This window comes from Microtus pennsylvanicus, chromosome 1 (genome assembly GCF_037038515.1).
Source record: "Microtus pennsylvanicus isolate mMicPen1 chromosome 1, mMicPen1.hap1, whole genome shotgun sequence".
NCBI classification, from domain to species: Eukaryota; Metazoa; Chordata; class Mammalia; order Rodentia; family Cricetidae; genus Microtus; species Microtus pennsylvanicus.
Window position 1 is genome coordinate 213,990,330 of NC_134579.1, and position 25,398 is coordinate 214,015,727.

Genomic DNA, 25,398 nt, shown 5'->3' on the forward strand with positions numbered 1-25,398 from the left:
TTCCTTTGTATCTGGTCTCGCCAGTTCATGTTTATCTTTCTGTTGTGATTATGGGATGGAGGTCACCCTTTCCCTCCAGTTACCTTCCAGGAGGTTAGAGAACCTGGCTAACTTCGCTTGCATTTGTTCTCCAGATCTAGAGCACGCTGTAAGGATGAAGGACTGGATGTGCATCTCAGAGCTGACTGTGACCTCTGCAGAGGCTGCTCTCGGTGCCCCTCTCGTCTCCATGTGAGCTGTCTGCTTGTCTGAGCAGTGCACAATTCAGGGAGCTCTGGGACTGGTGCTAATCCAGGCGCAGTCCTGGAAGCTGGCGGAGGATTGGACTTAAGATGAAAAGATGATGCCTGGTCCCTCCACATGAGACCCTGGGTCAGGTGAGACAGAAGAGCCTTCCAGCAGAAGCCAGCCAGTCAAGATCTCAGAGGGCACTTCAGTCGTTAGCTCCTCCTTTGTGGAAGACAATAATTCACCTTTGTTATAGAAGATGAATTTAATATATGAGAAAATGTCACCTGTTCTTGAGTTACAGGTAGACAGAAATTAAAGCTTAAGGTAGTTGAGGCTAAAATAAAAAAAATAAATAAAATTAGATTTATGCATGCAGATGGTCTTATAATTTGATGGTGACTATTAGGTTATATTTGAAGGGTCTCCCCATCTAATTGGCATGATCTATGAAGCAGTGACAGACCCTCCAAACATATGTGCATGCATGTGCTTCTGAGCACACGGATGATCTCAATGTTCTCTAGACAGAGAAGAGTGCAGTCGAGCTCTAACAAAGCTGTGAACATGTCACAACTACATCTGACACTGGGAACATAAGGCCCCAAGTTTCAAGTTGAAAACATCCTTAATAATCTATAAAAAAATTAAAATTTCATCAATGAAAGATAAGATCGATTCCATTTACAGCTAGTGTAGAAGGAATTCAAAAGGCCCACCAGTGGCAAGAAAGGAGGTAAGAGGGTCTGCTGTCATAGACTATGTTGACGGAGAATGCCCAAGGAAAACACGATAAAGTGGGACAAACATTCTTCTAAAGCTAGAACCACTGCATTAAAAAATTGATCAAACAAAAATTTCCCATGGAAAGGAGATTATTAGAGATCTGACAGTGGCAACTGAAATCATTTTACAAAGCAAAATGGTATTAGTGACTATTTCCAACTGCAGTGACTGACTAAAGTTACTGAAGAATTACCAAAGAATAGTTCATATACGATAAAGAAGCAAACAGGCTGCTTTTCTGTCTGTGTGGCTCTGTAGTGATGCAGGAAGCTAACACGGTGTTAGGTGGAAGTTAATAGTAAGGAAAATGTCATCTAATACTCAGTGTTCATTTAAAGGATATATCAAACCAGTATCTTGTGTTCCCAGTGATGTGGGAAGTCCATCTGTATATGCGTTGCTTGTATTTGTTAATGAATAAGGCTGCTTTGGCTTATGACAGGGCAGAAGAATATAGTCAGGCTGGAAAAGATATATAGAGAGAATAGGTGGAGTCAAGGAGATACTGAATAGTTGCTGAAGGAGAAGGATGCTGAATCCTTACCAGTAAGCCACAGTCTCATGCTGATTCACAGATGAATAGAAATGGGTTAATTCACGATGTAAGAGCTAACTAGAAATATGCCTGAGTCATTGGCCAAGCAGTGCTGTAATTAATATAGTTTCTGTGTGTTGGTGTACCCCTTGTGGTCCTGAGTTCCTTGCTCGTGCTCTCTCTCCTTCTGCTCCTGATTTGGACCTTCGGGTTTCAGTCCGGTGCTCCAATGTGGGACTCTGTCTCTGTCTCCTTTCATCGCCTGATGAAGGTTAATATCCAGGAGGATGACTATATGTTTTTCTTTGGGTTCACCTTCTTATTTAGCTTCTCTAGGATCACAAATTATAGGCTCAATGCCCTTTATTTATGGCTGGAAACCAAATATGAGTGAGTACATCCCATGTTCCTCTTTTTGGGTCTGGCATACCTCACTCAGGATAGTGTTTTCTATTTCCGTCCATTTGCATGCAAAATTCAAGAAAAAAATATAGTTTCTGTATGATTCTTCAGGTCTAGGTGTCTGGGAAGTAAATGAGCAGTCTCTGGTTACAAAATGAACCCCACCGTCTGGGGCATGGATCCACATAAGACCAAAAAAGGCTTAAGAAAAAAAAAACAAGGCTTCTAGACTCACGAAAATGGGATCCAAGTACAACATCTTGGTAGCCACAATTTTTTCAGATAAGCTCTGTTTCCTGGCGGCAAGCAGAGGCACAGCTCCTTTAAGAGAAGGCTTCCTGACTCAGCATTATCAGCAAAAATCATTAGGCTTCTTTGAGAGATGGATGGCTTCCTGGTTTGTGCCGGCAGCATGAACTCTGGCTCTTTTGCGAGGTCTTGCACTTAAATGGGGTTTTGTGCAGCATGCTACTAGTTGCTTAATGGTGACAAAGACCACTACATCCCTGGAGCTGAGGTGGTGAACATGGCTTGCTGAGGAAGTGATTGCACCTCTGCCATGTCAAATGGAGTGGAGCAACAGGCAGGGCCACGGAGTTGGTCCTAGCCATGTCCACTTAGCATTAAAAAAAAAAGGTGCTTCTGGTCAGAAAATGATTACAGATATGCAATAAAGACAGATTCAGACAAAAATAAATCTCTGAATGGGTCACAGTGTATTTACAAAATGTCCATAGGTTTGGGAGAGAGAGGAAAAAGAGTATAGACAAGAATACACACAGTCATGGATTAAAGGAGTAAAGATAATAAATATTAAAAGTAATAGGGTTAAAAAATAAGACACAAAAGATGGGATATACACAGAGAGTCTGGATTATGCATATTATTGTGTTTTATTTGAATTTTTTGACTACAGAGAGACATTTGATTCTGGGGGCTGCTAAACTAATCCAACATAAAGGTATCTTCAATTCAAAAGTTGAGCCTAAGGATATGTTAGAAAAGAGGTTCTGCTTTTGTTTCTATAGAAAACGAGAATCTAATGATTCTTTCCAGGCTAATGGGTACTGATAGAACCAGGCACCCCAAAAGGACTCTGTGAACCCTAAAAATACCTTGCTCAACAAACAGGAGGAAGCAGTTTGGAGAAAACAATGCCCACATTCCCAAAATAATTATTTATAAATGTTTGTTTTCATGTAAAGGGGGATATAATATATAAATGAATACTTTACATTGTTGTAGACTTTGATTCATTGATATAAATTTAAGGTCATTTTATGTATTTTTCTTCTTTTGTTTAAGGTACTGTGCTTATATAGCTCAATTAAAAGTGTAATATATAATTAAAATTGTAGATTAATCGATAGTCATAATAGTCAAACCATAGTATCCTAGTTAGGTTTTCTAGATGTACAGAAATATAATTCAGATGGATAGGTATTCTTAAAGCCTTTCAAAGACCTACAGAACATAGCATTTAAAATTTTAAAAACATCGATTTTTCTCGATGGTGAGACAAGTCTGCTTCTGGCAGCAGCAATTACTTCAGAGAAGTTTATGGGCATTGAAAAACCTTGTTATGGAATATACCTTCAATATGGCAAGGCTAGCCATTTGGGCAAGAAACTGTTCTTGTCTTGATTGCTTGATGGTATTCTGTATGAACTGGTCATGCAGAATCCATAGAAAAGTGACTGTTAAACTTTTCAAAAGATGGTATGGTCCTTCAGGGTTTCTGTTTTACAGAAGAAACTGTCAGACATTCTGCAGGACACAGAAGAAATCAACTGATGAATTTTGCCATTAAAAAGCATAACAGTCTTTCAAATTTTCTGCTTCATAGAAAAATCTGCTGGATACTATGGGCCTGTAGGCTAAAGATGGATGCCCCAATATTATAGCAGAACTTTGGGTGACTGTCCAAGTAGCAAGATGTTTCTATCAATTCTAGAGTTATGGAAGTTGCTTACAATGTACTTTCTGTTTACTTAGATAACATTATATCCTCCTGGGGTCTTTGAAGAATTGAAGACACAAAGTTATAGTTTCCCTTAGTTATAATAAAAGATAAATTCAATACAAAACTTTAGACTTACAAAGATAAGATAGATGATAGAGTATTATCCTTAATTTGCCAGATGAAAATGGACTAAATATTGCAAGTATAATTCTTTCTTGCAAGTATAATTCTTTCTTAATAACTGATTTGTAAATGTAATTTTACTATATTAAAGTTAAAACTTTCCTTTTTAATTTAGACAGAAAGGGAGAGGTGATGTGGAATGTCCTTCTGTATATGTGCTGCTTTGTCTTATGACAGGGCAGAATATAGCCAGGCTGGAAAAGATATAGAAAGAGAGTAGGTGGAGTCAAGGAGGCGCCATGTAGCTGCCAAAGGAGAAGGATGCTAAGCCACAGCCTCATGCTGATACACAAATTAATAGAAATGGGTTAATTCAAGATGCAAGAACTATCTAGAAATATGCTTGAGTCATTGGCCTAGAAGTGTTGTAATTAATATAGCTTCTGTGTGATTAGTCAGGTCTGGGCAGCCAGGACGAAAGACCAATCTTTGGTTGCATCCCAGTGTGCCTTTCTCAACCAACCAAGAGGACTGAGCTCTCAGGATGGGATGGGTGTACCTATGTAGGGGTGCTTTCCCCTTGACTTGTGTAATCCACAAATGGTCTGAGATCCTCACCAGACCCTTACTGGACTAGTGCCCTGATCTTGGCATTCAGTAACCACCAGACATAAACTTGTTTTGTATAAGCCACCTAGTTCAGGAACTTCATTGTGAGGGCACAAAGTGACTAAGACACTTGGCATTAATATTGGGAAAATAGAAACATCAATAATTCATGAAGCTTAAGAAGTACAGATTGCCTGGAGAAAAAGCCCAGAGCTTTGGAGGAAAAATCATGTTTGATCAGGCTAATTCCTCGGTGACTCACCATGTCGATTAGGAGAGGCTGGCGATGTAATATTTCTAAACCCCATAGAGTCTTTATTTTTCCATCGGGCTTTAAATCATAAATAAGCTAAAGCACATTTCATTCCTGCTAGGGCAAGTGTACATGTGCATGGTCAGGATGGAGCGTGAGTCTTTATGGACCGGAGGGGCCAACCGGGAGATGGAGAATGGAAGCGGCCCTCAGTGCACATCTGCCCACAAGTGAGGGGCAGGTACCATTTGCAAGGCATGGTAGTTGTTACAATGGCTGACCTTGGGATGTGGGTGCTATTCCTCCACCTTTAATTTTACAACTAATGCTGAGCAAGTGGCTGACAAGTCTGATCAAAGGCAGCCTTGGTGACTGTGATTTGTTTATTTGAGCCTATTTATTGTATAACTTTCTGTGACACCATATTAAACGGTGGCCTGGGATAGTCTGACATTTATTACATACCCAAAATGGCCTCAAACTCATGGCAATCCTCCTGCCTCAGCCTCTATTTATTGCTCAAAGTGTCTGAGCATGCCTAAACCTTGGCAGGTAGGGTGGAAACTCCTACAACCTCGCCTCGGATCTAACACAAAGAGAAGACTTACCCCTCTCAACAAGCTCATACAACTACCATGTGATCTAGTGAGCTCCCTACTATACACAGCCAGAAAGAAGTGAAAAGAAGTGCATATCCACCTACAGCATTCATAGCAGTGATTAAAAAACTGAAGAGGCAGGAAAAGTCCAAATATCCACTAAAAAAATGTGCAAACAAAATATTATATATGCATACATGTTTGGTGGAACACTGTCATAAAACGTGACAGTGTGGATGACTTTGATGGATATTATGCTAAGTGAAAGGAGCCAGATACATAGAAACAGATACTTTATAATCCTGTTCTTATAAGGTATTCACAATAGTCCAATCTCCAGGGACAGAAGCTAGACTATACTGGATAGGGTCCAGGAGGACAGGTGAGTGGGGTTAGCCAACAGATTCAGAGCTTCATTTTGTGATGCTGAACCAGACAGAGAGGGTGCTGATACATGTTGGGATACTCTCAGTACAGAGGGTTCATTTCATGATGTGCGAGTTTCACCTCAAAAAATAGTTCAAAGCTTTTCCTAAGCCTTTGAGAGAGATGAGCCTCGGCTTCCACAGCCAAGTCACAGGAATGGATTGCCTTTGCCTTACAGAAGCCACATTTTCAGTAAGTTGTAAACAACAGTTTGTCTTGTATCTGTACCTTATACACACACACACACATGCACACACACATACACACACAATGCATCCATATATGTATACATGCAAGCACACACGTATGCATCCACATAAATTTTAAAGAATTGTTTTTTTTTTAAATGAAATGACGAGTCGGTCTGGAGTACAGATGACCTGATTTCAGTCCCACCTTGAGAGCCAGTTGTGTGAAGCTGCAATGTACAACCTCCCGGTTGCTGTTTATCCATCCGTATGCAGGCAGAATTAAGCCAGATGAATGATGACCACATTATCATCTAACCTAAACAGTCTTATGAGTTAATATTTTATTAATGAAATGAAATAAAGTTTGACTTCATCTCGCATCTAATAATAAATAGTATTCAGAAAGCGCCCGGAGCGGCACATTAGGAATGATGAACCCTGTACCCATAAGAATGAGCAAAGACCATTGTAAGTGTGGGCGAGGGAGGAACTGGAGGCCCGAAGGGTCAAGGTTGTCGACACTTAGCAGTCTGCTGGAGTGGAATCATCCTGCTCCAGTGACTGCATGCCTGAGTCTTTGGTTGGATATAAATGTTCCTCCCCATGGTGGAAAAGCACATGAGATACTGAATAAAAACAAGAACAGCAGACAGAATAATGGCCCTGGTGCTGACATCCCAACCCCATGATCTTTTACAAGGTAAGTGGAAATGAAAATTGCATTGACCTTCACAGTAATTTTTCAGGATTCCCCAGGAGACATGATGTCATCCTGTGGGCCCCTTAAAGGCAAGAAAGAAAAAACAAAACAAAACGCAACACAGCAATAGTGGTCATCAGAGGGAGGTGACATGAGAAAGGTTGTATTGGCCATTTCCACCTTTTGAAGACAGCAAGGGGTTGGAACCACAGGGCTCAGACACAGGACAAGGCAGGAAGCAGACACCCCCCTTAACCTTCAGCATGGAATAAAGGTCTGCTGATTCACGGTCTATAGCACTTAGGCCATGGCACTGCCGGCCACTGGGGCAGGCATCATTAGGAGAACTGTACTAGGCGCACATTCAAACAGGCCATTTCTGTGTTTCCACAAGAACTAGGCGTTAGCATGTTCAGAGGCAATCTTCTCCATTGTCTTTATCATGAAAGCTAAGCACACCCAGAAGAGCTCCTTTGTTTTAACCCCTTGAACATGTGTTCCATGGCCCTGAGCAGAGAATGCTCCACTGTGCCTGTCAGCCTCCCTTCCTGAATTGTGACCTCAAACTGAACATGCTAGTGAAAAATGTCTGCTGAGTGTGCCCGGGAGAGTGCCTGCCCCCACAGGCTTTCCTATACCAACAGACATAGGCCTCCTCACCTGTTCAAGGAGGCCATTGCTTTTGGAACAACTCCAGGGCCCTCTTACCCATGACAGCTAATACATCTCTGCTGTTTCTTTGAGCCATGCTTGCTCACTCTGCACACACCAAGAGTGGAACAGCACAACAGGTAAGAAACCTGCTGCTCTAAGACACTAATTTGGGGTTTAACCTGTTAAAGGAACAAAAGAACGATCTAAAGACTAACCCCACAATGAGTGAATGAGGGCATCAGAGACCATCAGTATGTGCAATGAGAGACCATCAGTATGTGCAGTCAGAGACCATCAGTATGTGCAGAGACCATCAGTATGTGCAGAGACCATCAGTATGTGCAGAGACCATCAGTATGTGCAGAGACCATCAGTATGTGCAGTCAGAGACCATCAGTATGTGCAGTCAGAGACCATCAGTGTGTGCAGAGACCATCAGTATGTGCAGTCAGAGACCATCAGTATGTGCAGTCAGAGACCATCAGTATGTGCAGTCAGAGACCATCAGTATGTGCAGTCAGAGACCATCAGTATGTGCAGTCAGAGACCATCAGTACATGCAGTCAGAGACCATCAGTATGTGCAGAGACCATCAGTATGTGCAGAGACCATCAGTATGTGCAGAGACCATCAGTATGTGCAGTCAGAGACCATCAGTATGTGCAGTCAGAGACCATCAGTATGTGCAGTCAGAGACCATCAGTGTGTGCAGAGACCATCAGTATGTGCAGTCAGAGACCATCAGTATGTGCAGAGACCATCAGTATGTGCAGTCAGAGACCATCAGTATGTGCAGTCAGAGACCATCAGTATGTGCAGTCAGAGACCATCAGTGTGTGCAGTCAGAGACCATCAGTATGTGCAGTCAGAGACCATCAGTATGTGCAGAGACCATCAGTATGTGCAGTCAGAGACCATCAGTATGTGCAGTCAGAGACCATCAGTGTGTGCAGTCAGAGACCATCAGTATGTGCAGAGACCATCAGTATGTGCAGTCAGAGACCATCAGTATGTGCAGTCAGAGACCATCAGTATGTGCAGTCAGAGACCATCAGTATGTGCAGTCAGAGACCATCAGTATGTGCAGTCAGAGACCATCAGTATGTGCAGAGACCATCAGTACATGCAGTCAGAGACCATCAGTACATGCAGTCAGAGACCATCAGTATGTGCAGTCAGAGACCATCAGTATGTGCAGAGACCATCAGTATGTGCAGTCAGAGACCATCAGTATGTGCAGTCAGAGACCATCAGTATGTGCAGTCAGAGACCATCAGTATGTGCAGTCAGAGACCATCAGTATGTGCAGTCAGAGACCATCAGTATGTGCAGTCAGAGACCATCAGTATGTGCAGAGACCATCAGTATGTGCAGTCAGAGACCATCAGTATGTGCAGAGACCATCAGTATGTGCAGTCAGAGACCATCAGTATGTGCAGAGACCATCAGTATGTGCAGTCAGAGACCATCAGTATGTGCAGAGACCATCAGTATGTGCAGTTAAAGCAGGCATGGCACCAGGAGGGCACTCCTTGTGGGTGTAAGGTCATTTGAAGGTTCTGGAGGATGTGGTAGCAAATGCCCTTGATGGGATTGGATGATGCACATAGAAGTCAGATTTGGGAGAGGAAGCTGTAGGCTGTTGACCCTTATGGAGGAACTCCTGATGAGGCCCTTGGTCTTTGAAGGACTGCTTATATTTTAGTAACAATGTACCTACCATTTATTATGTGACTATTCAGGTGGGGGTATTCACACATTCATACACAAGTTCTCATTTGATTTCATAGTAGGAAATGGATAGCAGTATTGTTCTAATGTCATACAACAGTGGAGGTAAGAAAGATGAGATAAGAACTGAGATAAGCACATGTGTGCATGCACACACACACACCCTTTACATGGGAGATTTTAATCAGAGCGCTCCTACACAGGGAGGAGGATGCTCCTCCAAGAGGTAAAATTTAGCCAAATAAAATCCCAGTGCCGGATGTAAGATGCTTTCCCTTGAGGTGGTTTGTTGGGGTGTCCTGGAGACCTTCAAATAATACAGGCTATTGCTGTTTCTATTGGTTACCTACCAGAATTTGACTGTAGGACCTTATCACTGAAGACATCACATTTTTTGGCGACAGAATAGGGAGAATTAAGTTGGTACTGATCAGCAAGTATTTGCAGCCTCCAAGTCCCCACTCCAGCTCTCGGTCATTCTTTCACTAATAAATAAGGTAAGCAAAAGGTTGACTACATGTTCATTTTCTATTTGTTTAAAAGTTATAACTTCGTCCACATTTAAAATTCAGTTATCCAGGAGCTGTAGAAGTGTCTCAGCACTAACTCGGTTCCCATGTAAAGGTGAAGAAGACCTGAGTTTGGACTACAGGCTCTCCACACGATGCTGAACACAGAGGTGTGCTTCTGTAACACTAGGGAGGCGAAGACAGGAGGATCCCTGGGGCTCGTTGGCAAGTCAGCCGAACTGAAGTGGTGAGCTTCAGCTTGAGGGAGAGATCGAACCTCGAGAGTGATGGAGGAAAACCCCTGAAATGGAAGTCTCGCCTCCAGACGCACACATACTTATGTGGAAACACACATGAAGAAATGTATACACACATACAAATTCTCCAGAAGAGAACAACCAGAACAAACAATGATTCACATGTATAAATAGTACAATGGATCCCATTTTTAAAGAAAGAAAAACAAATGGTCATTTAAACGACCCAATAAGCAGTGCCAAACAATTACCTTCTATTGCATACACACAAGGACACTGATAAGCGACATGACCTGGAAATTTATTGTAGCTGGATGACAAACATTTCCTCTCTGCTGGGTGACAGTACAGGCATGATCTCTCACAGGTTCCCTTATCTATTCCCTGCCTAGATCTGTCTAGAAGTTTGTGCCCAATGGAAACCCCTGCTTTTGCCACACAGAGCAGAAAGTCTGGTTGTGTGCTCTGGACACACAGTGGACACTGAAACCAAAGCACATGTCCTGTGCATTTGTGTCCGTGGTATGACTGCCAGGGATGGCAGAGTGAGTGGGTGAGAAGCTGCTATTTCAGGAGACCACCAGTGAATTAGAGCAGACTACCCGGTCTCTCAAATTAAAGGAACTCTGATCTGAAAGCAAACAAGAGCTTATGGAAATTAAAACCCACAAAATTCATGGAAAATAAACGCATTAACCTCAGCACTATAAATGTTTTAGATCAAATTTTTCACTAATAAAAACTAGCTCAGAAATATTTTAAGCACCCAAGGCCACACAGCTAAGTCTCTTCAGTATTTAATCAGCCTAATAATTTTGCTGTAAAACATGCAGCTATGACTATTTCCAGAAAGACAAGCTATATGCTTGAGTTTTCTACCTACCCAGCTCAAAAATGTTAACAGTATTCTCTCACAATGCTCAAGACTATCAAAATGCAGAACTGTGTTTATTGAATCATTATCCTGAAAGACTTCTGTAGAACACACCATTATATTCAAAGAATATAATTATTATAATAAATTACTGTCACACAATATAATATTTAAATAAACAATAATTTCCAACATCTGATAATAAAATCATAAGATATTCAGAAAACTTAAAAGTAACATAGGCAGAATACTGAAACCCTAACCACTGAGCATGATCCTAAGGTGCATAGTTTCATTTGTATTTGCTACAGACATCAGCGTCCATCTTCTTGCTCAGTACTGTCAAGGCTACGAGATGGATGCTTGCAGATTTTTTAAAACAAGAAGTATTTCCTCAGGGTTTTGCTGAGCCACTAAAAATTCACAAACTCGATAGACTGCCTTCCAATTCCTTATAAAATAGGAGTTTAAAGTTCAAAGTTCGCAGGGGTGGTGGTGGCAGTGAGAGGAGGGGAGTGGAGGCCCAGGAGACGTGTGCACCCCTGACCCAGGAACAAAAGTTCCACGCAAAACAGTGGCCCTCAGCCTCTGCTCTCTGCACTCACGGGCTTTTAAAAGTCATAAGAAATCTAAACACATTTGCTAATGGAGTTTAGAATACGCATAATTTTATCAATATTTGCTGATCTAAAAACTAAAATTGAGAATCTGAAAGCATAAACTTCCACTGTGAACACTTTAAAGACGCTGGCGCCAGAAGATGGATCTGCAGTGTGCAAAAGAACCAACACGATTATTAGGAAACTGGATTTAAAAAAAATAAAAGCGTGCATTAAAGACAATTTGGTAGCAGATGGAAAATTTTCAATATGGACTGTTTTATGAATAAAATTTTTAAGTGACATTTCTCCAAGTAGTGAAAAGGCCCTGAAAGTCATTATAATGGAATCTGTCTTAGGCCCCGCCTACTGACGTTCAGAGTCATCAGGAATCACTATGCTTATGTTCTTGATCCATTTTCAAGTTTAGTTTTGTCCAGGGTTACAGAGTTGGGCTTATTTTTATTCTTTTACATGAAGCTATCCAGTTTGACCAGGAGCATTTGTAGAAGATTTTGCCTTTGCTGTGTATCTTTGGCTTCCTTATTTAAAAAAGGGGGGGGGGGAAGGGTAGGGCATAGGTGCTTGGAATCATGTCCATGTCTTCTATTCTGCTCTACTGATGAACGTGTCTGTGTTTATGCCAATACCATATTTCTATTATGACAGCTTTGTGGTAAAATTTGAAATCAGGGTTGGTGGGGTACCTGGGAGTTCCTTATACCATTTAGGATTATTTTGGCTGGTGTGTGTGTGTGTGTCCATATGAATTTTAAGATTTGTTTTCAATTTATGTGAATATTTTTGTTGGAATTTTGATGGGAACTGCATCAGATCTGTAAGATTGCTTTTGGTAGGATGAAGTTACTACGTCCTTGGGTCAGCAAACATAAAGAAGTTAAGCTGGCGCCCAGCTAGGCAGTTTCACCACTACTGACTAACCTTCATGGTGAAGAAAGGTGCCACACCGAGGAGAAAAGTAATACTATCACCTGGTCACAAGCCCTGCAGCTATGAATCTGTGACTCCATTGCTGTGTATACTTACTCCTTTTTGTTGTTGTTATGGGTTGGGTTGGTGTTTTTTTTCCTGATTTTTTTGGGGTGAGGGAGGCTTCTTGTGTATGACACAGAGAAAGGATGAAGTTGGGTGAATAGGGAGGTGGGGAGGATGTAGGAGAAATTGGTGGAGAAAGAATAGGATCAAAATATATTGTATGAAAAGATTTTAAATAATACGGTAATTTAAAAAAGAACCACTACGTGTTAAAATTGCTTTCAAATGATAAGGCATGTATTTGTATGCTCTTGAAGTCTGGGCCCCATCTCCAGGGCTATGAAAGGAAGCATGTTGACTGTTAGTAGAGTTGGCAGAAGAATAATCTATGGATATTTACTGCTATCTGTTGTCTCTTAACTCTGTCTTAGGCCGGCAGTTTTTAAAAATAAAGTAGTGAAACCACTAGAACAGAAATGTGCATTGAGAAAAAAGATCTTGAGAAGAGAGTGTAAGTCTTTGAAGCAACGCCATAATGGCTTCTGACAACGCAGGACAATCCTCCTGCTCCTCACAAGACTCGAAGGCTTAAACACTCTAAAAGGTGACTAACAAAATTCACTTTGCAACTTAATTCTCATCTCAGTGCCCTGCAGAGCCAGAGGAGATTTATTGAAAATACAGAGTACCTAAGCTACATGTGGTAAAGGAAGAGGGCCACATGTCTGTCTGTGTGTCTGTCTGTCTGTTTGTCTGTCCCACTGGAGGCCCACACATGCCAGTCTCTGTGAGCTTGACTGCAGTCTTCTGTGATAATGGAGACTCTGCTCTCTTGTTTGCTCAATGTGTGGGCTGCAGGGCTACCTTGTTGGGGTGCAGAACATGACGGCTGCATGGGCCGAACTACAAGTGGCCGGCCACTTATGGGCTGCAGAGCTATAAAGACTCATGTAGCTCACGATAAAGAGATAAGGCTCAGAACGAAAGGATACATGGGAAAAAGTGAAAGACAGCCCAGTGTTATGAAGGGGACAAGCAGGCAGTGGATGCTTTAATCTTGGTTCTAGTTTTCACTTCCACTTTGTCTGAAATACATTGTCTTCACTGAAGCATGAGAGGGCACCAGCATGAATAGTAAAGAACAGAAAAAAAAATTGCCATAAACGATAGGCAACTTGAACCCCAGCCCCCAGCTAGTGAGTTTCCCGGGACACATTTGAAGTCATTGCAATTACAGATTACTTTTGCTCTTGGTGCAACAATGAGGACCAGGGGATGGGGAGGGGGAAAGTAGGGGTGTTATCATTATTTTTTAAGCACATCCGTCATAGATGCTCCCTTTTGTTTCCGTCCCCATTCACGGCACACCATGTGAATTGCAGAGCGTCCTCACTGAGGCTGCTGGAAATGGGGAAACTCACGAGAGTTGACTGAGAAATATGAACCTCTGTATAGCGATAAAGAAAATGTGGACACCGTTCCTGTCACTCACTGGGAGACATTCAGCTTGGACCCATGGTCTAAAATGGCCTGGCCTCTCCCTGCAAAAGCACAGCAACCCTCCTCCAGTCCACACCAAGGGAACAGCTGGAGTACCCGCCACAAGCATATTTTTTGAAGCAAAACTTGGAAATAGATGTTTGTAAGAATCATGATCCGGAAGGAAGGAGAGAAATCTTTATTCCTATCTGGAAAGCAGAGGGCACTTTTTGACCAAAGAGCTACTAGCTGTTACTCACTTCCTGAGTCAGCTGAAATGCCATACAACTTAAAAAAAATCCTTCAGCCAGAAAGCACTTTCATTTAGCTTTAAGATATTTGGGGATTATTAACCTCAAGAATGAACCCAGTGATTTCCATTGAGTCCCCTGTCCATCTGCTTATTGCAGACATATTACGGTGGTCCTGCCAATAAGGGCTCCTTTATGAAGACAGCAGGAAGTATAAAGCGATTATGTCAGATGAGAGAGATGAACGGATCACAAAACTCATTTGTTGTTGCTCATCAGTCATTACTGATATATTTTGTGCCAAACTTTGGGTGAGCAGGGAAGGCAAATGACAGTTGTCATTTATTTTACTTATCTTGCTCATATTTGACAAATGAATAAGTATCTTTTGGAGGCCCACAGTATGGATGGGTATAGGCAATGTATTTGGAGAAAAGCAAGCATTTAACCTCAGGAATAACCATTCTAAGGCCTATAGAGGTCTCTGGGAAGGGAAGGAGTCTGCAGGTCTGGTCTGCAGCCTACAGGAAAGAGGAGTTCATCCCACCAGCTCCAGCTTTGCTCTGTGCTGTATTTACTCTGTGCTTTGACACCGTTTCTACACGGTGTTCTTAAGACTGTACAACTGGAGGGTAAAGAAATTTGAAAATCTGATAGATGGAGAATGAGAACGTGAGGTTTTCTGGATGGTTTGCAGGCTCCTCCCACCCCAGGTCTTCATCACAACCTTCCTGCAAGGCATTATGGGGCACAGGAGTGGGGTCTTAATACGCAGTAGCTGCATTCCCCACTTTGCGTGTTTCCTGAGCCATCGTCAGAATCAAGGCCCATCTCCACCTTTGTGCTTTCTGCATGCATGCTTGTGTGTGTACATGTGTGAATGCATGTGTGTGCACATATGAGTGTGTGTGCATGTGTGTGTATGTGTGTGCACATATGAGTGTGTGAGCATGTGTGTGCACATGTGAGTGTGTGTGCATGTGTGTGCACATATGAGTGTGTGTGCATGTGTGAGTGCATGTGTGTGCACATGTGAGTGTGTGTGCATGTGTGTGCAAATGTGAGTGTGTGTGTGCACGTGTGAGTGTGTGTGTGCACATATGAGTGTGCGTGTGTGGGCACATATGAGTGTGTGCTGTGCATGTGTGTGCACATATGAGTGTGTGCTGTGCATGTGTGTGCACATATGAGTGTGTGTGCATGTGTGTGCACATATGAGTGTGTGTGCATGTGTGAGTGCATGTGTGTGCACATGTGAGTGTGTGTGCATGTGTGTGCACATGTGAGTGTGTGTGCATGTGTGTGCAAATGTGAGTGTGTGTGTGCACGTGTGAGTGTGTGTGTGCACATATGAGTGTGCGTGTGTGTGCACATATGAGTGTGTGCTGTGCATGTGTGTGCACATATGAGTGTGTGCTGTGCATGTGTGTGCACATATGAGTGTGTGTGCATGTGTGTGCACATATGAGTGTGTGTGTGCACATATGAGTGTGTGTGCACATATGAGTGTGTGTGTGCACATATGAGTGTGTGTGCACATATGAGTGTGTGTGCATGTGTGTGCACATGTGAGTGTGTGTGCACATGTGAGTGTGTGTGCACATATGAGTGTGTGTGCACATATGAGTGTGTATGTGTATGTGTGTGCACATATGAGTGTGTGTGTGCATGTATGTGCACATATGAGTGTGTGTGTGTTAGTGTGCCTCTCCTGGGCTTGTCTTCTTGTGTGCTCATGTTTCCTGGCCTCCAGCTTTTCATAGGGAAAGGCTGAATATCTATTTTGGGGGTCACAAAGGGGAGAGCTGTGGCAATAAAAAAAAGCTCTCTACATGGCTAAGATTAGGTCCAAAACCATTGCTTTATGAACACAGTAACAACACAAAAAACCAAGCATCCTAAGATTGATTTTTTGCTACTAGAAATCCATGGTACAAAAATAACCTTCTCTCTGAGCCAGGCAGAGAAGTAAAGGTTAAGTCTTGCCAGCCTGTTTAACGCTAAGAAGAACACAGAAAACATGCTTTATTTACAAACTAGGGAGAAAATGAGCTATTTGCATTCATATCTTCCTGCGAGGAGAGAAACATCTCTTACCTGACCTCTCCTCCTCGCGCTATGCATAAAGGAGATTATGCTTGTCTGTGCTGTCGGTGTAAGTAACTCGGAGTTTAGGACCACAACAGTGGAAAATATCAAGATTGACTTCAAAATCCATTGACCATAAATGAGGCTGAAAACATATTTACTGCAGGAGAAACTGAACTGAGAAAAAAAATCTCAGTAATCAGAGGCTCAAACACAAGATTTTCAAAATATCTCTTGAAGTAATGGTCATCTTGTTTCTTGGAAATGGTCAACCTGTTTCTTGATGTGTATATGAGTGTGTGTGTGCGTGTGTATTCATGTTAACATCAAGGCCAGGATTCTGTATATAGCCAGCTTGCCAGCTTTTGTCTAGATCAGATGGCTCCAGTCACCTGAGATGGCCACATTTGGTCAATGGAGAATAAACTTAAACAATGTGTCTCATGTTATCTAAATTGTTCCTGCTCCTGGGGATGTACTATAGCTGTGTCTTTAGGCACTAGGTCCTTGGTTGGAGAGCAGTCAGCACTGAGGTTCATAGACAGGGTCACACATCAGGAAAAATTAACTTCTTCCTGTGGTTTGAGATGAATTAACCGAGAGAGGCGCGCACGCGCGTGCAGGTGTGTGTGTGTGTGTCTGTGTGTGTCTCTGTGTGTGTGTGTGTGTCTGTGTGTCTGTGTGTGTCTGCGTGTGTGTATCTGTGTGTGTCTCTGTGTGTGTGTGTGTGTGTGTGTGTGACTTGACTGAGATCTTATGGCCACTGTGGGTGACTCACATGGAGACAGCTACAACAGTAAAGGTGACAGCAGTGTGTCACCATTTCTTTTACTTCCCAAGATAAGACGCACACAAGAGACAGAAGAGAGGTTGAGTACACACATCTCAACTACACAGAATTAAAAATTAGTTTCCCCTTCCTTCTGATGTGCCAGAGAAGCCCCAGGTCACCTTGTAGATGCTGAACAACTAGCTATTGGAGAGGGGGACCCTATTGCCATTTGCTGATATCTGTGGTGTGACACTGTCACATGATCAGTTTTATGTCGCAGCATGATGCCATGAGAGCCGGAAAGATGCCTTGATGTTGGTCTAGTCCACAGTAACTCCACCACATCAATTCTGTGGAAAAATCACCCCAGAATTCTAAAGGATGGGAAAATGTGGCCATTTCTAAGTCAAGAATTCAGAGTAATTAAAATACAGCTTGCTAATTATAAAGTAATATCATTGGGAATACATGGGTATATAAATGGTGTGGGGCTCCTGACTATTGACCTCTTCTCAACAGAGGACATCGGCAGTGCACCCTTCTGCCTCCTCTCCTGACTGCTCTGACCTCGTCCCTGCTCAGCTCGCATCTTGAGATGAAGTCCTCACACATCACCGGTGCGGTCATCACTGTCACCAACAACAGGTGGAGGACTTGCTGGGAGACTCCTTCTAGACAGCTGTTCCTGCAATCTGTGATCTTCCATTTCCTGATCTTGCTGAAACCCCACCTAGGTATCTTATGTCCTGTTTCCTGAGGCGCTCCCCATCCCCGCAAGTTATGTGTACTCGAGGCATGTCCCCACTGGCCTTCCTTCAGACTGCTCAATAACTCCACAGAAGGCCCCACACTGTACGGCTTCGTGTCCTGTGTTCTCTCTGCTGGAGTCATCACTCACGCTGAGGTAAGTTGAAAGTCCTAGTAATAACATGTTTCCTGGTTTACAGTATTTCTGAATATTTCATTCCAATTGTTTAATGATTTGAGTTTCATTTTCTCATTAGTAATTTCTGACACTGTCTTTATTGCTATCTAAGAGAATTTTTGCATTGGCTTTAGCCAAATACCACAATTTAAAAATTCTTAAAAGCTGCCTTGGCTTTAGAGATGTACCAGAACTCTTTCTTTCCTTGGATTCAGTCATCTACTGCTCAGGTTCTTTCCTGCCATTTCCCCTTTCAGGAATGTCACCGTGCAGATTTATCTTTTAAACCAGTTTAGAAAGTGATCTTTCTCCCTGCCCCAAACACCACTGCTCCTACAGCACAGCACAGCAGCCGGTGTTAGATCAGAGCTTTCCGAGTGTGGTACACCAAGTTCCAGCCAGCCCAGCTTGCACTAATGCAAACTCCCCTGTGTTTACTCAACCTTTGCCCTTTCTTCTCCAAGGATGAGCCCCTAATGGGTTGTCCGTTCTCCAGCAGTCAGCCTTACACTCAAATGCATATGATAAAACTGAATGGACTCTGCATTCTGTGTTTATATAATATATATTAGTAAATATTATACATTAGCAACATATAATTAGTATATATTATTAGTAAATGCTAATATATTAGTCAAATGAAACATATTACTTAACACTCACATATGTTTGTATGTTACAGATGTAGGCCTGTCTCTCTGATAATCAATGTCTGTGCAGTTTTTTTGTTTTTGTTTTTTTATTAGAAAACAGGGGCCAGAGAGATTAATCAGTGGTTAAGAGAACTGGGTGCTCTTCCTGGGCTCAATACCCGGCCCCACAGGGTGGCTTACAACAGTCTGTAACTCCAGTTTGGGGGGACTCATTTCCCTCCTCTGGCTTCTGAGGGTCCCAGACACACATGTAGGCAAAACACCCATATACATTAAAGGAAAAAAATTAAAAAAGGAGGTAAAAGAAACAGCGGGTGCCTGTATCAGTAGGAAGCACTGCTTGCTCCAAGGGAGGGAGGGGCAAGTGAGAGAGACGATCCACTGGCCTCCTGCTTGCCCAGCAAAGCTGACAACCTAAACTCTACCCCAGAGGCTTCATGAAAGAGGAAGGAGAGAAGCAACTTGGTTCCTCAAGCCCTCATGTCCACATGCATACTTGGGAGTGAGTGTGGCCCCCGCACAACAATAAAAAATGTTCAAAGAGCAGGTGGGAAGGGAACACAGACTCTAAAATGCAGAGCAAGTTACACGAGTGGGAGATGATATAGGTGGGCTATAAGTAGTGTAGCTGTTGATATTAATTGTTATTAATAACAGTGCAGCATTCAACAGAAATTATGAATGGATGCCACTGTACACTAGCTTATTTCTACCTTTACAGCGGTGGGGAAGGGAAAAGTTATTACAAGATCTACACATAGTGAGGGGCACTGATAGGGTTCATTCTAACAAATTCTGCTAACGCTATGGAGTCCTTCAGTGGCCAGCACTGTGGACAGATGAATGGAGGAAGGAAGGGACTGTGAGGAAAAATACTGGTGAGCATTCCAATGTTTACATGATACAGAGTGGGACTTCAGCATGGAAACAAAGGCCATCAAGGTCATGGAGGGCCTCACTGAGTGTCCTGCTCTCTCCTGCTGTCCCCTACCTCCCAAAACACTGGCTGAAGAAGAGGCTATAAAAAGGAGGTTGTTCAGAACCAAGAATCTGCATGGGGGTCTGTTAGGTTTCAAACCCAGGACAAAGGGCTGAGTGCCTACTAAACATATCAAGGTGACTGCCTCACCACACCCCCTACCCTAAACTTGTCCCTACCCTTCTGCAGGCCACCCTTTCCTATATAAAATCCAGCCATTTTGGTTACCCAGCCCTTTGCCTCCTTGGCCTCTTGCTGTGGCTCTCCCCACTCTCCTAGCCTTCTCCTCACATGGCCCAGGGTCATGGCCCTCTCTGCCTCTACCTACTCTCTCCCTTTATCTACGACAGACTTTCCTCTCCACCGTTATATAATAATATATAGTATGATTTTGAATTTTGTTTCTCATCCAGGGCCAGCTCCTGGGTGGCAGGTGACCTGGGGACAAGGGTAGAAGGATGTGCTTGTAGGTGAAAAGAGCAGTGGCGAGGGAATGTTAAGAGTTGTAAGGACAGGTGAGGCTTGGGGATGGGCAGTGATTCACAAGCTTGATTCGAAGAATCCCTGAATAGAGCTTCAAGTTACTATTACTTTAAATGACCGGAGTGAGAACTTAAGTGGGAGGAAATGAAGAATTCTTGATAACTGAAATATGAAACAGTCTGGCTAGGGAGGATGGGATCTCCAAGTCTGCCTTAATTAGGAGCTAAAAATAGCCATTTTCAAGTCTGCCTTCCTTTCCAGGCCAGGCAGCTCTTCAGAGGGCCGTAGTCTCAGCCATGCGCTAATTGTTTCTAAAGGCCTGTAAACACACTCCCCACACTATTAACCTCTCTCTTTAGCCAGAGATTCAGGAAATTAGGCTATGGGAAAAAAGTTCACAGCAAGTTGCCCTGGAGAGTTTCTCAAAGTAGAGACACTGGCTTTGGAGGGGACTCAAGGTCAACACAGAGCGTAAGCTTGTGAAGTACAACAGTCACTCGCAAAATCTGAACCTTTGCCTCACTGAGTGTGGTCGCATTTCTGTCTGCAGGAAAAAGCAGAAATGATGACTGCTTCCAGATGTACAAATCTCTAATTACAGGTTTGGAAAAATATTTTTAAATTATAAGTGTGTGTGTGTGTGTGTGTGTGTGTGTGTGTGTGTGTGTGTGCATGCATGCTCTGGAGCCTGCAGAGACCATAAGAGGGTGTCAGATCCCCTGCAGCTTGGGTTATAATTAGTTGTGAGGCAGCCAACATGAGTGCTGGGAACTGAACTTGGCTTGTCTGCAAGAGCAGTGCATGCCATTAACTGTTGAGCCTTTTTCCCAGTCCATCCAGAATCATATTATATATTATTATATAACATAATAAAATATTATTATATAATAACATATATTAATATATTTATAGTTTATTTATTTATCTGCTGTATGCCAAAAAGTGCAGGTCAGAGAATATCTCTCAGGAACCACCTTGCTGGTTCTGACTCCACAGATTTTACAAAGATTGAAATAATATTTCTTGATTGACAACACTGTTGGAAGCTAGAACTGAAGGTAGATGAAAAGAGGTTCAGTCTAGCTTTAGATAGGTAGTACCCCAAACTATCAGGAAATGAGCCGGGATATTCTAGGGCCCACTATCTTTTGCTTTTCTTCTTTGGATGATGAAACACTAAATTTGTAATTGCAGAATAGCCAAAGGATGCTATGAATGCCAATTGAGATTTGCCTTTCCAGCCATTTTAAAGCTCATGTAAAATTACAGAATTTTTAAACCTTTCTTCCCAGCATGGGTTGAACAAGAAGAAGCAGTAGCCCACATGCAGGTTCCCAACAGCGTTGAGACCAGGCTATGCCATAACCTCCTCCATGTTGTCTGGAAGCAGGGCTTTCTCTGACTCGCTTTGCACCAGAAGATTCCATTTTACAAGCAGCTTTTGACTCCGTCTTGAGAGGTGAACATGACTATGGCCCTACGCAGACCCACGAACTCTGTCATCTGTCACACACACCCATATGCCACAGGTTAGTAGATGACATTCCTGGGAGCAGAAGGAAGCCACTCCGTAAGATTTTCAAGGTGAAATGAGAATGTAGGGGACATGCATGTATTAAAGCACTTGGGAAACCAGGTCTAAGGACTTATCAGATGCATTGTTCTGAGGACAGGGTACAGCCCCCTTCGTAAGACCCCCAACCTATGACGGATATCTAACAGGGCAATGGCACGGCCCGCACCACCCTAACATCTGTGGTACTGTGTGTCATGGACCATAAACAGAGGCCTCCCCAGTTGTCCCTAGGGTTCCAGCTCAGCTCTCCCCCCACTGCTGTTGAGGCAGCCTACTGCACTGCCTGCCTCTTTGCCTGTTTGCTGTCTGGACTTCAAGTTGAACCCATAATTTCCTGCCCTTAGATTGGAGCCAGCTTGTCTGGGCTGGATTCTATAATGTCCTTCTTAACCCTGGTGGCCAACAGTGGCGCCCTCCAGACACTGACCTGACTGAATCCTCATCAATATAGGCTCTCGATCCACTTCCCAAAGCTTTTGAACTCTGCACAGACTCTTCAGTGTGCATTCAACCTGTAACTACATATGCATGTAGACATGCAGACAGATACAGTCACCGTGCACGTTGTGACATGTGCTATCATAATCCCAAACAACTGGGATTATGTGACAAATTGTTGTCACTTGAAAAGCCAAACCTTGTGAACCTATCTTTATCCTAGAAACCTTGACACTGTTGAAACACACATATTCATCTATGTTTCTGGCATAGTGTACTCATGACACCCTAGAGAAGACAAAAGCTTCAGACATGGAAGTCAGGATTGATTTCAGATGATGAGACATCTCAAAGTGTTGAGATCTCACGTGACTCAGTAGTGACGCTAGAATAATTATGATGAGAAAGATGAAAACTCATTCTTCTTTATGCTCCTAGGCATGTAGAATGACACAGGAATCAACGTTTAAAACCAGGAAATAATGAAGCCATGGGATACAACACAGGAAAGCCCCATTAGTAGCTTAGTATTTGCAAGGACCTCCCTATGAAGGCATAAAGGAAAACGAGTAATAACTTACCACATTGATACTCAACACTTAAACACTCATGGCAAAAAAAGGCTAGCATATCAATAAATGATAAGAAAGCAAATAATAAATAAAATATAAGAAGGGCAATGTTTGCACTTATATGGATGGAAATGCTAGCATTCCTGGTGTTATGTAAATAAATCCTCTTAATTTATTTTTAAAGTCAAACATTCAATAGAAAACTTTGTGAGAGAGCTATCAAAGCAGGGAGTCCACAAATAATACATAAACACGACAGTCAGTCAACTACATATGCAGATAGACATCCAGTCAGTCACCTGGAAATCACACCCAATCCAAGCAGCAGCTAGCTGTCAGCTAGTCCAACCACCACAGTGTGGTAGGGTTCCACACAGCTGTGGAATGGTGGTCCAATCAGTATGGCCACAGAAATACTGTCATTCTGAGTCCGGAATGCCTCAGAGAGCAGGGCCAGGCCTTCAGGCCTGTGTTGTCCCCTTCCTTTCCCAGGCCTTGGTTTCCCATGCGCAAGTTAAAACCTTCCACACCAAATTCCAGACTCCAGTGCTGTCTGAATCCCTGCAAGTGGAGAGCTCAGCCCAGCACAGGTCCCCCGCTGCAGCTTTCATGGCACTTAAGAAATTAAAGCCTTATTAAAATGTCTAAAGTGACCCTACTCAAGAAAGCTTCTCTTTCCCAAGTACATTTTGGGTCACTAAGGTCCAATTTCTCTCCCAGTTATGTCTTCAGCAATTATGAGCCGACATTATTCCTCCCATTAATGTTAGAGCACATTCGCCTCCAGGAGCCCGCTCCCTCCGTCTTCAAAGTATTTCCTTTGAGCAGATACATATAGTTAGGTAGTCCCTCATGGATCTGCGCCTCGATTCCACTTATAATACGGTTCTCAAGAGAAGAATGAATGATAAACATCATGATCATACTGCATAGAGGTTTAAAATCTCTTATCTGTTTATATTAATTATCTTAGTTAATACTATCACCAGTTCAGCAATAAATCACATTTAGGAAATGAGGTCAGAGTGACCAAATTGTGCTAGTTAGACCACCAAGAGCTGGTAGTGTCAGGGGAAACCAAATGGTTTCAGGAGGTAAGTTTCTCCCCAGCACCGTAGCCTGGAGCCATCTGTTTCCTGTTCTGTCATCTGCGCAACACAGAACCTTTGCAAACAGGATGCACGAGGTGCATGGTCCTAGGCTAGGGCTTCAGGTATACAACTGTTGCTAAAGCTGTTTGAAGGTGAACGTGCAAGGCTGGATGTGCTGGCGTAGCCCACCGTTCTAGGGCATCTATCAGGACTTCAGACATTCTACAGAGTATGCTTCATGCATTGACTCAGTTCTCACAATGACGTGGAAGGCTTCTTGCTAACCAGCCAGAGAAGCAGTGAGCAACAGAATTCTGTGCCTAAAGTCTGTCTTCAAGGCTGGAACTGTTAACTATTATGCTTCGTGCCAACACTAGGAGTTGGTAAAGACAGTGGAAGCAACCAACAGAGACACATAAACCTTACTAGGAAGAAGAAGAAGGAAAACGGAAATGGAGGAAGCAGAGACACTGTCCCTATCTTCAGCTGTTGAGGGACAAATTATGATTTAAGAATTTAGAAGACAGCTGAAGGTTACCCACACAGTAACACATGCCTGTGAGAAACACTTAGATGAATGGCCTGGGCGGATCGCTAGGTTTCCAAGGGTGACAAATCTGGTAGCGGTTTAACTGAAATGCGGAAAGTGTTGTGGAATGGGGATTAGTCACTGTTAGCAAAAGGGTTAGAGCTGGGACAATAGGACTGCAGCTGTTTGGGGGCAGAAAGTCAGTCTTCATTAGTGGGGACAAAGCATCTTGTTCATAACTGGGGGAAAAGATCAGCCAAGGAAAGAGAGAACACAAAATTTTAATTCCTTGCATCCCAGGGAGGCAGCTCCCTTCTCCTGCCCAAGCTCCCGATTAAAGAACCATGATCGTTGTCTCTGGGGATTCCCAGCAGTGAACAGGGAGAACAGGGAGGAAGCATGGTGCCCCGTGTTCTAAGGCAGATCACAGCTGCCAACACCGGGACTGGCCCAAACCCCAGTGGTTATGCGGCATCACAGGGAGCAACTTGGGGTTAGCGAGGAGAGCCAGGCTTGATTTGTAGAGATGTAGGAGGGCGTTATTGATTTCTTCTTGCATTTTAGCACTGCGGAGTGAATGTAGCAACATTTCAAGTTGAAGGAGGCAGAAAATTCATGAAGGTTATCTTTCTCTGGTTGCCATAATTCTCAGCAGCCCCTTCCATTCCCATCTCTTTCCAACAGTGACCCTCCCTCCCTTCCCCGCGAGGGGCGGGGGCGAAGCTGAGCCAGCCATCACAGGTAGCACAGTGAAGTCAACAGGCAGCTTTGGTCACAGAGCTGATCTTGTCACTTATTAATTGTTCTGGCACTATTTATTAATATAATTGTTGTGACAGTTACTTATTATTGTTCCCATAGTCATAAGTTAAAAGAGGAGGTGTAAGACTGGATTTCTTTACGTTTCACAGGTGCTTGCTGAACACGCTGCCATTCCACACAGCGGATCTGATCTGCATGTTTCATTTCATGTGCTTCTTCGTCATCTGGGCGCCAACGTCACACGAAGATCCTGCTCACATGCTGTCCTTCCTTTTCTTCCTGACCGTGTGAGACACTCACGTGCCCTGAGCTCTGCATAGCTGGCTGATGTGTCATAAAACCCACTGCTATGTGACCTGTATGTG

General features: G+C 43.1%; 1 protein-coding gene across 3 annotated transcripts in view; it reads right to left on the reverse strand.

Annotated features, from left to right (window-relative positions):
* The window catches only part of Prkn (parkin RBR E3 ubiquitin protein ligase), a 1,218,641-nt gene that overhangs the window by 511,280 nt on the left and 681,963 nt on the right, over nt 1-25,398 (reverse strand). The gene's annotated exons all lie outside the window — the stretch shown is intronic.